This window comes from Mastomys coucha, unplaced genomic scaffold (assembly GCF_008632895.1).
Source record: "Mastomys coucha isolate ucsf_1 unplaced genomic scaffold, UCSF_Mcou_1 pScaffold11, whole genome shotgun sequence".
Taxonomy (NCBI): domain Eukaryota; kingdom Metazoa; phylum Chordata; class Mammalia; order Rodentia; family Muridae; genus Mastomys; species Mastomys coucha.
Window position 1 is genome coordinate 34,557,816 of NW_022196893.1, and position 13,852 is coordinate 34,571,667.

General features: G+C 48.0%; 2 long non-coding RNA genes across 4 annotated transcripts; one reads left to right on the forward strand and one right to left on the reverse strand.

Annotated features, from left to right (window-relative positions):
* Positions 1 to 6: 6 nt before the first annotated feature.
* Positions 7 to 5,244, forward strand: LOC116080744. Of its 3 annotated transcripts, none has more exons than XR_004114590.1 (3): positions 7 to 449; positions 4,012 to 4,140; positions 5,121 to 5,244. It is a non-coding gene; the product is annotated as an uncharacterized LOC116080744 (long non-coding RNA). The 3 variants fall into 3 exon arrangements; XR_004114588.1 differs by having other exon boundaries at positions 4,015 to 4,140; XR_004114587.1 differs by lacking the exon at positions 4,012 to 4,140.
* Positions 4,878 to 11,746, reverse strand: LOC116080752. The gene is made up of 3 exons (XR_004114591.1): positions 11,678 to 11,746; positions 8,561 to 8,658; positions 4,878 to 5,406 (listed from the first exon to the last, which is right to left on the reverse strand). It is a non-coding gene; the product is annotated as an uncharacterized LOC116080752 (long non-coding RNA).
* Between the last annotated feature and the right edge of the window lie 2,106 nt (positions 11,747 to 13,852).

Genomic DNA, 13,852 nt, shown 5'->3' on the forward strand with positions numbered 1-13,852 from the left:
GGGCAAGGGGCCCCTCATCCTTCCTTTCCGACAAGTGGGAATCCTGAGCGCTGCCCAGAGGGGTCCAGAGAATGTTGTGGGCTGGGGCACACCCGCCGGGGCAGAAATTGAAGACACGACGGACGTCCCTAGAATCCTGGGCTCTATCCTTCCGTTTAGCTGCCCAGTGTTCTCCTCCTCTACGTTAGCACGCTGTGGCCGGGGGCCGTCCCGGGGCTAGGCAACCAGGGCGCTCTCGGATGCTCTGTAGATCGCCGCTTCGCCCTTACTTTGGGGACAGTCACACGCGACCCGCTTCCCCATGATCTTCGCTTTAGATCAGGCGTCTGCGCCCTCCCGGGCTCCTCACCCCCACCACCAGAGTCAAATGTGAGCCTCTCCTGGAAATCCTTTGCGAAGGGGACAAACTTTTGAGTGGACGAAAATCTATGGGAGCCTGTCTGGAGCAGGTGAGCGGGGCCTGGAGCGCGAAGCTTCAGTCTGGAAATGTGCAGCTCCGGTTCTCCCCCCCTTCCCCCTTTCTCCACGCTGCTTTCTTTGCAGGCGAACTCTGACTCGCGCGCCTGAGGCCCTCCGAAGGATTTGGGCTGGGGGTGGGCAACCATAAGTTTTGGGCTTAGGGCATCTCCTTCCTGAGTTTGGGCGTTAGGGTGGCAGCTGGCAGGGGTGGGAAGAGTAGGGATGCTTCAGAGACTGAGGAAGAAAAGTGAAAATAGGGGCAAAGGGACCAGAGTCCGCAGGGGATTCTTTTCCCCAAATGCAACTTGAAGGAACTTCAAAAAGTTTTTTTCCAAATGCTTAGGGGCTGGGGAGGGAAGCAGAGTTGGGGTTTGAGGTTTTAGGTAAGGGAGGTATTGCTGATTCCAGGGTCTGGATTAAGTACACTCGAAGAACCTAGTAGTCCCAAACCTACTCATCCCAATAGGCCCTAGGGACCCTCGGAGATCCCAACGAACAGATCCACAGAAAGGGAAAGGACCCCCAGAGAGTTTCTGGCTGTGCTGGGAAGTAGGTGGGATAAGGCTCAGCCTTTCCTGGGACCCTTCTACTGATTTTAGTTTAGAAGAGGTGCAAGAAGGAACACTCCCAGTGCATTTACTATTGTTTCTAATCTAGTTTGACTCAGAGATCCATCTTTCTAGGCTGTGTGCAACTCTCACCTGCTCTACAATCTACAACCTTCCTGCCTTCTCCAGTGCCCCAAGGAGGCCAGGGAAAGAGGCTGCTCTGGGGGCTGATTGCACCTCCTGAGAGATACCCTACAGGAAGAGATGAGAAGGCTTTCAAAGGGAGTTAAGATCAGAAGTCGTCCAGAGAACTACTTTGGAGCGGGAGTAGAAGAGAAGGCAGGGCGTAGGAGTGGACAGCAGTTGTTTCAGGGGTAGTGGGTCAGGCAGGCTACCGCAGGTGCCACCTAACTGGTGCCTGGGGTGTATCTGTGCTTGAGGTTTTTAGGTCAGGGCCCCTGGGAACCCGAAGCTGGAGGAATTAGGCTAAAGGCAAATACAAAAACTAAAAACTAATAAATTGCATTTGGAGCAATTTTTGGGAAGGGCAGTGGGTTTCTTGGAGTGCATCGTGCATAGAGTCTCTGGCTCTGCAGGCCACTAGGCCCCACTTATCCTGGAGCATCTGTGGGGGAGGGGAAGCTTTGTCCAGGAACTGGGTTCTCCCAGACCACCACTGGGTTAGAAGAGCTGGGTAGGGAGTGGGGTGGGGTGGAGATGCTGCTTAAAATAAGTTTGCCATGGGTGGCCAAATCTGGACCTTGAGAGGAACCTAAAGAAGCAGGCACCAAGTCAATAGTACTCAAATAGGTGTATGATGTGGTGACTCATGCCTGCAATCCTAGCACTCTGGGAAAAAACAAAACCAAACACAAAGCTTTTCAGAGAAAAGTACAGGATCATTGGCTTCCCCCTCCCCCTACAATAAATCTACTCCCTTTGCATCTGTCTTTTCACACACACACACACACACACACACACACACACACCAAATGTGGGCCTGTCTCTTCTTTTCTTTTTTCATTCCCCTCATCCTCTTTTTCTCTTAGGATTGATGGAGCTACAATGGTTTGGACTGGCTTTTCTAAGCCTGTAGTGGGTCCTACCCACTGGGACATGTTAAGTAAGGGGACATCTAGGAATAGGGTCCCAACCTGAGGGGAACTGAGAAAGAACAGGGTGAAGGGTGGGTAGGGGATGCTGACCAGGCCTTCCTCTGGGGAAGGGCCCATTTATGCTATCTGTACACTGTAAAATAGACTTAGAAACAAAGAAAGATAGCAAGATGTGCCAGGAAAATGCAGAACAAAGACAAGAGACTGGGCAGGCAGGAAAAAAATGTGTCTACATGCCTGTAAAAGCCCAAATGCCCAGCCAGAGGAAGAGACTCTGAGAGACCAGGAAGGAGGTAAGCATACAGAAAAGAAATATTGGTAGAGGGCAGAATGGAGAGGCAGAATCTGGCTCATATTTGGGTTTGATTTGGTTTTGTGTTAAAATGAGGGGTAAAACAGAGAGGAGAGAGAGAGAACAAGAGAGAGAGAGAGAGAGAGAGAGAGAGAGAGAGAGAGAGAGAGAGAGAGAGAGAGAGAGAAAGAGATTGAGATTCATTCCCAGCCTATCTCACCGGCTTGTCGTGCTCTATCACCCAGCCAAGATGATGTTGCTGAACAAGTGTAGGCCAAAGCCTGAGGACCACAGTACTTTATCTTGACCTTCTGCCGAAGGGGATCAGCAGACTGGGCCACCCTGCTCTGGGCTCTGGGTGCTTCACCTCTGTGACCCTGCTCCTTGGTTTGATCATCTGCCAAATGAGCCCTTTGAACCACAAGATTGCTCAGCAGCTTTTGGCTTTCTTAATAGGTACAGGGGAAAAGGAAGAAGAGGGGGCCTGTTCCACCAGGTAGGAGAGGGGATCTTTGTTTTCTTCACGAAGAAAAACCTTGATTTTGTTGTTTCTGGGACAAGGTCTCACTCTAAAGCCTAGGCTGGCCTGGTACTTCCTATGTAGTTCATGATGTCCTTGAACTCATAGCAGACTGCCTGCCTCATCCTTTTGAGTGCTGAAATTTACAAGCATAAGCCACCATATACTGCTTAAAGAAAAATATTCTATCCTTAGCAAATTCTTTGCTACCCTCATTCCCAAAAGAATTACATACAAAGTTAAGGGGTTCGCCCAGGCTTGGACAGGTGAGATTCATTTGAGAGGAGTTTTGTATGAAGTTTACAAACTCTGGAGGAATCAAAGAATGAATTCTGTGTAAGAAACGGGATGGGGACAGTCTCTGGGCCAAGCAAGTCTTGGGTGCATATGGTAATTTACAGAACTCATACAAGGGATGAGTTGTCAAAATGACTTTAGACTCTGCTTGGAGAAGAATCAACTTGGTATATTTGAGTGTTTGTTGCCTGTTGGGCCTGTACTATATCCCCTATGCCTTGTCTATAGTGCTCTATGGAAACTGCCCAATTAGATTCAAGTTTTGTTTTGTTTTGATGTTGAGACTCAAACCCAGTATGTCACACATGCTGGGCAGGTGCTGTCTCCCTGAGCTATCCCCTTCTCCATATCATGATCTCAGGTTTCTTTGTGGGTGTATAATATATGTATATGTGTAGGATTCAGGTTCATTTGTACATTTGTGTGTGAGAGAGTACTTGTGAGGGGGATTCAATCATCAGCACCACGAAAATAAGATAAAAGTGCATCTCCTTTGTTACCCCAAAGTGGGATGGGATAAGTCATTGGGTCAGGTCTTCCAAGAGCAGTGTAACCCTTGAGCATTGGCTGAGAAATCCCCCAGTCCAACAGCTAGGGAGGTAAGCTAGTTCAGTGAAATCTTCACAGTACCCACTTCAAGGAGGCCTCTGTCCAGCACTTCCAATCCTCCCCCTCCCTCTTCTCTCCTCCTCCTCCCTCCACCTCCCCCCTTTGTTTTTTTCTGCTGTTCTCTCCCCCTTTGTCTATGCTGAGCCAGGACTATTGCTTTTTGTATCCCAGCAGGCTCTGCTCTGAGACCCTGAGGCTGATTGGCATACCCTCTGCCTCTGGAGTTTATAATGAGGATGCAAATACAGGGATTCAAAAAGGCCCTAAGTGAGAGGCTGGGCTTTGCTAACCAGGGGCAAGGTACCAGTTGTTACTTTAACCTTCATATCCTTAACTCACTGTAGACAATTCTGCATTTCCATTTCCATTTCCACTTCATCCCTGTTTCTGAGACAGAGGTGCTGGTGTCCCCAAAGTTACTGCTCTCTGGGGGTGGGGGTCAGTGACACAAATTAGAACCTTAAACTTTCTAAAAAGAAAAGCACATTTCCCTATTCTTTGTGTATTTGGGGGTCTTGTTTCCCTTGGGTGAAGAGGCTAGAGGATTCTGGCCCTGAATATCAGAATGTGGATTGCCCTCATTAGCTATCCCCTGCCCCAAGAAAGGTGACTCAATCCAGTTGACTGTGGAAAGGATGTGGACCATACTCACTTCCTTACTCCCTCTGGCCCTGCAAAAAAAGAGGAGAACCCAGTGTGCTTTGAAGGAATCACTATCTCAGAACAGCCATGAGGAGCAAAGCTAGGTGGCAAAATTCAGTTCCTCCTTTGAGCTCCTTGCTCTTCTCAATTTTGTATGGTTTGTCCTTGCACCTCCTCAGATCTGGAGATGGGAAAAATGAATGTTTAACCCTGCTCTGCTCATCTTTCCCTGTGCCCCTTTCCTGTCAACCACAAAGCTGCTGGAAGGAAGGACCTGCAGCTTTCAGCCCTGCTCATAATCAAAGAAAATTCAAATTCTCTTCTTAGCAGAAGGGCACCTGCCTCCATCTCTGTTCTCCCTGCACACATTGATCTGTTGTGAGGGCACCTGGAGGTCAGAAGAGAGACCAGGCTCTTTTAATTGGTCTAGAATTAGCATTTCCTATCGCACCAAAGGCCAGGATTTCCACATCCAGGAACAGGAGGTCTTCACCCAGACCCATACCTGTTCTCAGACCCCTCAAGCCAGCAATGATATCCACATTTGTTGAGGTGGAGACCTAGGAGGGAAAATGAGCAATCTTATCCACTTTACAGCCAGTAGCTGCAGCTGTCTGCTCTGTTAATATTTTCTTTAGTACTCATCACGGGCAAAGGACTGCCTTTACCTCCGAGTGCCACGAGGATCGAAGATCTTTGCCACCCTGAGACCTCCATGTGTTGTGGATAGATATACAAATAAACAGATGAAAAAAAGACAAATTTGGTGTCTGTCAGCTGATTTTCACGGAAGCCTTTACATTTGTCAGGTCTCAGACTCTCCTGTCTTCTCAGGTCTGTCTCTGCCACCCCAGTCAGCAGGATGACACACAGCCCACTGCTTTCCCCATTGGGAAAATGCACTGGACTTGGTGCTTTCATGCCCTGAAATAAATAAAGGTCATGGGATGGATGGAAGAGGGATGGAGGTACTGGGTACCTCTCAGCTTTGTAAGGCAGACTGTTCTGTCACAGTGTGGGTACCTGAGTGTGGGGGTGATATCATCCATTTCTCCAGGCTGCCGAATATGTCTATAAGTTTATCTTGGTATAATCAAACCTCTGAAGGTGAACACAGGGTGTGTGTGTTCAAGATGGTTGCAGGGGTGAAGAAGTGTGCCCAGTCCTATCTTAGGCGCCCCAAGCCCAAAGGCCTGCACAGGTCCAACTGCCAGTGTGTGGAGGGTGATATGGGTGTATGGGACCTGAACATATCTCTGCATACGTGACCCTCCATTTGTCAGTTTGTGTGCACCGCTGAATTATTACAAAATTACACTGACCCTTACAGAAAATCCATATCAGCCTCAACCCTTCTTCCCCAACCTCTCGACCTCTGGGGTGCCTGAGGAAAAAGCTGACCGGGTCGCAGCCGCCCCTAGTCAATGAGTCTCTCTCCATTAGCATAAAACATGAATCTGCTGGCAGCTTGACAGATTATAACTAGCAGCCAGAGTTTTGCCAACTGGCTGGCTTGGGCGCTGTCTATTTATCATTGAAAATGGTAAATCATAAGAATCCAGATGACTTAATTATTCAAATCTACCCAGGACCCAGAGAAGCTGCAGTCCTGTCAGTCTTAGCCCTGGGCTCAGGGAGGCTGGTGGGGGCTAAAACCCTGGCTTGGAACCAGAAGAGAGAGAAACAGGTCCAGTCATCAGCCTCTGTGGCCCAGTGGGCAGGGCCTTCCTTTGCAGCTCCTCTTCTCCCTGCCTTCCTGCCCACTTTTTCGGAAGACACTACTGTCTCTCTCTGGGGCTCTTCCCTTGAATTGCTGCTGCCTATTAGCCCTTCTTGGCTCACACATTGCTTCTCCCACCCTTTGTGTGAATCTGGCACTCTTTAGCAGGCTCGGGCCTTCATTTTAATTTCTTTCTTTCTTTCTTTTTTGGTTTTTCGAGACAGGGTTTCTCTGTGTAGCCTTGGCTGTCCTGGAACTCACTCTGTAGACCAGGCTAGTCTTGAACTCAGAGATCCACCTCTGCCACCACCACCTGGCTCATTTTAATTTCTTCTTTTCTTTTCACCACGGCCTTCCTCTTCCCCTCCCCTTCCAGATGAACACAGACACTCCACATCCATCCACAGTCTTCCCCTTCTCTCTTAGACCTTTGTTCCCTCTCCTTGGAATCCTTGGGTTCTGCACTATGTTAATCCTGTGTTCCCTCCAAATCTGCTTTTATTCAATTCAAGGCTACAAAATATCTCTATGTCACATACCCTTTCTGTCCTGGGCTTCCATACAGCTTCAGAGATGGTGGACAAGCCAGCAATGTACCCTGCTCTCCATTAAAGCAGGACTTTGCCCCAAGAAAGCCAACCCTTGAGTGCCGGCACCACAGCACCAGAGATCCCAGCAGAGCAACTGCTTGCTGAATCTTCCAGACAAACAGAGGCGAGCCTGCTGTGTTTCTGAGGGCTCTGGTAGGGAAATATGCTATTTATTCTAGACCTGCTCCCCCAAGAACCTGTGTTTTCCAATCCTGTACAGGGACTCTAAGGAAGGACAGCTATGTTCACCATGGCTGATGTTGGCCTCACCCTGACAGTCACTGGAGGCTTCTTTGAACAGCACCCTGGACCACTAATGGATAGAGGCTTTACTTTCTGTTTTCTGTAAGATACTTGTTGGTCTCTGCCAGATTGTATGTTTGTGTCTGTGGCACATAACTTCATGGGCATGCCGTGGTGAACAAACCTGCATACATGTGTGTGTGCACACGTGCAGGCACACATTGCCAGAAAAGAGCTCTGTGCTTCAACAGCAAGTGACAATGTCCCCAACAGCAGGACACCTGAGGGAACAGACTTTTCACTGTTTCATTTTAAGACCTCGTTGCTCTCAATAAAATACTGAACTTGAATTTTTATTAAACTCTAAAGGAGTTGCTTCTGCTACTAAAAAGTAAGTCCTTCCTAGAGTCTAACTTTCTCTTTCTTTCAAGATGAAGTCAGATGTTGGGCAGGGATCTTGGGAGGGGACACCCCCTCCCCATATAGGAAAGCACATATAGGATCCTAGTCACCATCATGACAACACAGCACCCCTCTCTCTTGCTCCTTCCCTCACTTCCAAGACATGTTGATATTTGACAAGGGCTGTGGCAAGAGGGGAAGCTGGGTGGAGAGGATCAAGATTCAAAAGCTAGCCAAGCAGCTGCAAAACAGATCAATAGGAAAGAAATATTGGAGAAGGTTTCTCTCACCTCTCACCTCTCCCCCCCCCCCCTTCTCTCTTTTTCTCTCTTTCCCCTCCTGCTGGTTCAGCACCCAGCTTAAGCTCCTGAAAGCAGGTGGGAGGTAGAGCCAAGCCCTGGCCTTTTTCTGCCCTTCTAACTCAAACAGGTTCCTAATCCTTGGGTGGAGGGTAAACAGCTTCGAGCTCAGCCAGGATTTAGCATAGAAAGGCCATGTTCTCCACACTGTGTTACTCATTAGCCCAGAGAATCTGGAGGACTCCTTTGTACAGGTGTCACTGGTCTCAGAGGCATGGAGGTGACAGAGGGATTTCCACCTCCCAGCTCGCTGCTTCCTGAGCTAGGCCAAGGCGGGGCAATTCTCTCATCTCTGCTCCTCATACTTGGGAGGCAGGTGGGCAACTAGAAGGAGTGGGACCAGCTCTGAAATATCTAAGGACCCAATAGAAAAATTAGTCACCTAATTAAAATCCACAAGGAAGCCCCTTGCCAGAGTTTCAGGAATCGTAAGAGCTGTAAAAGCTGGGGAAATAGGTGTCTTCTCTCAGTGAATTCCTGAGAATGTTAGCCTAAGCAGGCTGGCAGCAAAACTTCATTGAACTTTCTGCCTGGTGGGGCCTGCTGGCAGTTACCTCCTCCTGGTCTCAGCCTGGCTGACCACCTTACCTTATCAAAGGAAACAACATCCCTCTGCCCAAAGCAAGCAAGAGTTCCCACTTGCCTCAGTCTCCCTGACCCATGTTCTTCCTGCACTCTAGAAATTTCTACACTTATAGTTCTTCATTTCCATTTGCTATGAGTCCCATAGCCCCCTCTTGTTTTGTTGTCTGACAGGGCCTTACCGTGAGGCTTGAGCTGGCCTCAAGCTGGTGATCCTTTTGCCTCATCCTCTTGAAAGATGAGATTACAGGTTACCAACATGGCTAGCTTCTGTCCTCCACTGTAAAAAGTGAACTTTACATAATTTATAAATTGACAGATTCCCTCTTTTAAACCTTAGGGATGATTTTTACACATGAATTGTAAACAAATAAGGAACTAATCTGGGGCTGAAGAAGTATAAGTCAACTCAAGGATACCGTTCTTGCCTACCATGTGTAAAGTTTCCAGTTTGAGCTCCAGCACCATAAACAATTTTGTTGTTGTTGTTTTTATGGCTGAGTCTCTATATATAGCCCTGGCTGGCCTGGAACTCAATTGTAGATCAGGATGATCTTGAACTCACAGAGATCAGCCTGCCTCTGCCTCCATAGCACTGAAATTAAAAGTATGAGCCATTAAATAAAGTCAAAGAAAAGAATCATAGGTCTGTAGAGATGGTTCAATGGTTAAGAGCTCTCTGCCCTTACAGAGGACTCAAGTTCTCAGTTCCCAGCACCCCCAGGGTGGTTTGTAATCATCCATACTCCACCAGTAATCTGGCACCTTCTTCTGACCTCCTTGGGCACCAGGCTTATACATGGTATATATACATATATGTAGGTAAAGCACTCATACATATAAAGTAAATAAATCTCAAAAAGGAATCTGGACCCTGAAATAGAACTATGTAATCATTTCCCAGTTAAGTAAGTCCTCTTGAGAGTGATCAAAGACTTGGTGTAGCTGGTTGTTGCTACAGTTCGGGTAAAAACCCCACCTCCTCATTGGAAACTGGCATATTTCTTTCCTTGGGCCTGCCCTGTGGGCACAGCAATGGGACCCTGTTTCATCTTTCCTTTGTCAAAGGCAAATATGAGTGGTGCCCGATGAGAAAAAGTCATTGCTGTCCCTGTTGTAGGGGAAGGGAGATGGTAGAGTACATTATCTTATGGCAGAACACAGGATATTTATCCATGACTAGTACCTTTAAGCCAATGCAGTGGGACAGCTGAGGGCTAACCTTCAAAACAGTCCTGGTAGGAGGACATGAAAGTACTTTTAAATGCACCTCTGTTGATTAAAATATTTGTGATGCCATCATTAAAAATTAGCTTTAGGCCAGGCGGTGGTGGCATACACCTTTAATCCCAGCACTTGGGAGGCAGAGGCAGACAGATTTCTGAGTTCGAGGCCAGCCTGATCTACAAAGTGAGTTCCAGGACAGCCAGGGCTATACAGAGAAAAACTGTCTCGAAAAAAAAACCAAAAATAAATAAATAAATAAATAAAATAAAATAAATAAAAATTAGCTTTAGGAGGCTAGGCATCGTAGCTTTAGTCCCAGCACTTGGGAGGCAGAAGCAGAAGCAGGCAGATCTCCAATTTCAAACCCATCCTGGTCTACAGATCAAGTTCCAGGGAAACCAGGGCTATACCAAGAAACAAACAAAATAATGGCATTAGGAGCTAAAGACATGTTCAGTGGTTAAACAGTAGCTGCTCTTACAGAGGACCTGGGTTCAGTTCCCAGCACACACATGGTCACTCATAACTGCCTGTGACTCTAGGTCCGTGGTATCCAACACCCTCTTAGCTTCCACTGGTTCCTGCACACATGTGGTGTATATACATACATTCAGGCAAGGGAGAGCCCATGTGAACACACACCACACACACATACACACACTAATATGTATATATTTTAAATTTACTTTGGAGCCAGTTTATAAAATATTTGAATCAATCAGTATAAACTATTAATTTCAGTGATTTGATAAAAGGCAAATAATGCAACCAGCAATCCAAAAACTGAGTCACAGATGCCAAAACACTCTGGAAGAGAGGCTATGCAGCTGTAATATGACCACTCCAAGCAGCTAATCCTGCCCAGCTCAATGGCCACATCTGGAGGGTGTTACTTATCATTCCCGGAGATCCTTCCTTCATTCATCTGGTTGTTCTTTTTCATCTTAAATAATGAACTAAGCTTTCCTAAGAAGGAGAAAAAGGAAGGAAACAAATCCCTGACCCCCATATGGGCCAAGATTCCATTTCTGATTTCAGCAATTTCTTGTTCACAAGCACAAATGTAACCTGTGTGGCCAAGCCACTCGGCTCTCAAGAATCCTGGAATGCACACAGACGCTGGTCCCTATTCACCTCAGATTAGATGTGTGCCAGCTAAGTATCAAGCCCCATTTTGTTTCTTTAAGATGGGGTTTTCTTTGTAGCACAGGATGACCTTGAACTCATGACCTTACTACTTTGGCCTCCTGATTGCTGAGATAACAGCAGGTTCCATATGTGACCACCATCAGCTTTCCGTCTAGGGATTTTAAAGGGCATTTTTCTTTCCCAATGGAAGTGCTTTATCATTTCTGCTCCATGCTAATCTTAGACTGCATGTTGCTCCAGGGTACAGCTCCATTTTTCTAGTACCTACCTCTCATGAGGACTTAATTTCAACCATCATTTTATCCATTTCTCTTTCATTTGAATATCAGCAGTAGTTCTGAAAGGGGCATTAAGATGGCCCACCACCCATATGTCCCTGGTGGTATTTGAATCCACATATGGAATGCTATATGAATGGCACCACCTAGAGTTGTGCTCTGGGAATGCAGGCATTGGTGTCTTCAGAACTGAGCAATCCAGAGACACTTAGCAAACCTGTCAGCCTCACCTTCTGGGATAAAAACCCAAGTTTTGATAACTGAAGTGTCAACACCTCAGCCCTTAAAAAAAGGGCTCAAAGTAGAGATCTTCCTCACCACACTGACAGCAGAGAGATCTTCCCTCAGCACACAGCTCACCAATCTTCAGTCCATCCACTTCAAAGGCAGTGGAAGCCCTTAGAGAATCCCTTAGAGAAGCCCTCCAGAATACAGGGCAACACCATATTTGTTGTTGGGTGATATTTCCAGACATCTATCAAGCTGGGTCTGGAGTTAGGGAGTGGGGGGTGTAACAGGTGATGAAGGAAAGCTGGACAGTGAAGGAATAGACATGGTGATGGAGAGGTGAATTCCGGGTAAATGCCAACAGTTGCCCAAGGGTACATCCACACCAGCCCACCAGGCTCATATATGCACCCTCACCTGCAGGCAAGTTGCTCTACCTCTTTGATGTCTGCCAAACTCTGCATATCCCCTCTTCTCTATCCTGCCCTTCCTTCCCTCCTCTCTGCTGTCACCATATTTTCCTATTGTTCTCTGTCACAATGACCCACCCCTCAAGCACAGGTTCCTACTGCAGAACCATTCAAGCCCCTGGGTCCTTATCTCACTGGGACAGAACCCCAAGTCACCCAAATAAGACCTCTGGTTTGGCAGGTCACAGAAGCTCAGCTGCAAAGCTCCAGCAGGACTCCGTCCATTAACATCCCCCCCCCACCGTGTGTGTGTGTGTGTGTGTGTGTGTGTGTGTGTGCATGCCATGGCACATGTGTGGAGAGCAGGGGACAACTTGCAAGAGTTAGTTCTCTTTATGTCATATGGGTCGCAGGAATTGAACTTTAAGTTGTCAGGCTTGGTGACAAGGACCTTTACCCACTGAACTATTACTTAGGCCCAAAACTACTCTTCTAAAAAACAAAACACTCCAAAGGGCAGATCCAGGAAATTGTCAAAAGATGGAGCACTCTGGGAAAGCTCAGCCAGCCCACCTGTCAGTACCTTCCAGACAGAGGAGGGGCAGTGTGAACCTAACAAGCATTTGGCCTCGTGTGACCAAGAGAGAGGAGTGGAGGGGGGGAGGGAAAATAGAACGATTATTTAAAGTCACAATAATAAACCTGATGATAAGGATGAGCCTTATAAAATGAGTTTCAGAGGCAGGCTAAAGGTCTGTCCACTCCCAGAAGACCCCAAGAAGAGGTCAGCTGGATACCGCCTGTGCAATCTGGAAGGCAGAACATCCCTCTAGGGCCTCAGGTTGCTAAGGAGTCATTGCCTGGCTTTCCCTTCACCTCCAGAATGTTATGGCAGGGACACTGGCTAGTACTGCAGGGTAGCATTGCCCACTGCTAGGGGCAAAAAGGAGACACTGGCACTGGTTACCCATTTGGTGAGAGAAATCACCAATGATCTCAATGTGAGCTGATCCCCAAACTAGAAACATGAGACATGGTGGTGGGGGCGGGGGGAAGATATATACCTATATCTCTGAAAGCACTGGAGCTGACTTCCTGAAGGGGATATGTCAACAGCACCCTATGATCTGCCCAACTGAAGGCTACCTTCCACTCTGAGAATAAATCCCTGGCTTCTTAAACCAGGGTCACAGTCCAACAACCAGACTCCCAAGCTCCAGTCAAATGACTTCATCTGAACTGAGTTTCCAGCCTGACCTGGGGGACTAAACCTGCTCCACAATATACCACTCAGCCTGCAAGATGTCCGGAGTGGAGGAGCACCTAGAAGAGCTGACTGACTGACTAACTCCCAGGATCTCTTTGCTCTACAGCCCTCTTCTTTCCCACCTTTGTGAAACATGCACACTTCACCAGCTCCCACCCGAGTGGGAATCCCCCCCAGCCCCCACCCACCCCCTACACTCCCTGCAGCAGCAGCTGCTCCATCCTCCCCCACACTGGAAGAATGCGGCCCTCCCCTTCTGCTCTCCTCCAGGCACAGACAGGGAGGGAGAGAGCATATGGCCCCATTTTCCTTGGCCCGGGAGGCTATTTGGGAAATGAGAAACCCCCTTGCCCTCCCTCCCCTCTGGGGAGAGGCCGCCTTCCCCCTCTGCACATTCCCCACAAGTTCTCAGACACACAGCTTCCCCTACGTGCAGCTATGTGGTGAACTCACCAAGTTCCTCTCTCCACCCCCCACTCCAGGCGCCAGAGCCTGGAAGGGAACCTTTGATGTAGGCACGTTTTAAAAGACCCACCTGTCCTGTGGCTCCCCAGCCCCACTTCTGAACTGCAGGAGCCCCTCACCACACAGCTTTAAATCCCAGGCTTCCTGAGCCCTAGCTCAGCCAGGATTGGGTCACACAAGAACCTTCTCCTGCTGGGGTGATCAAACCCAAGCAAGCTCATTGGGGACATCTGTCTCTGGTGAATCAGGTCAGATCTCAAGTTTGAGGGGTTCTGTGACACTTAAAAACTTCAAGCAGGAAGACCTGCAATTTTTCTTGGACCAGGGCCTGTGGGCAGGGTTGCTAGGAAAACCTCGTTTGATGTTGTGCTTTCATGGCAGCGGTTTGATCCAGATGTTCCCCAGTTGTGGGTTTTTCTTCCTGGAGGGAGGGCACTTGGCTGTAAAGGC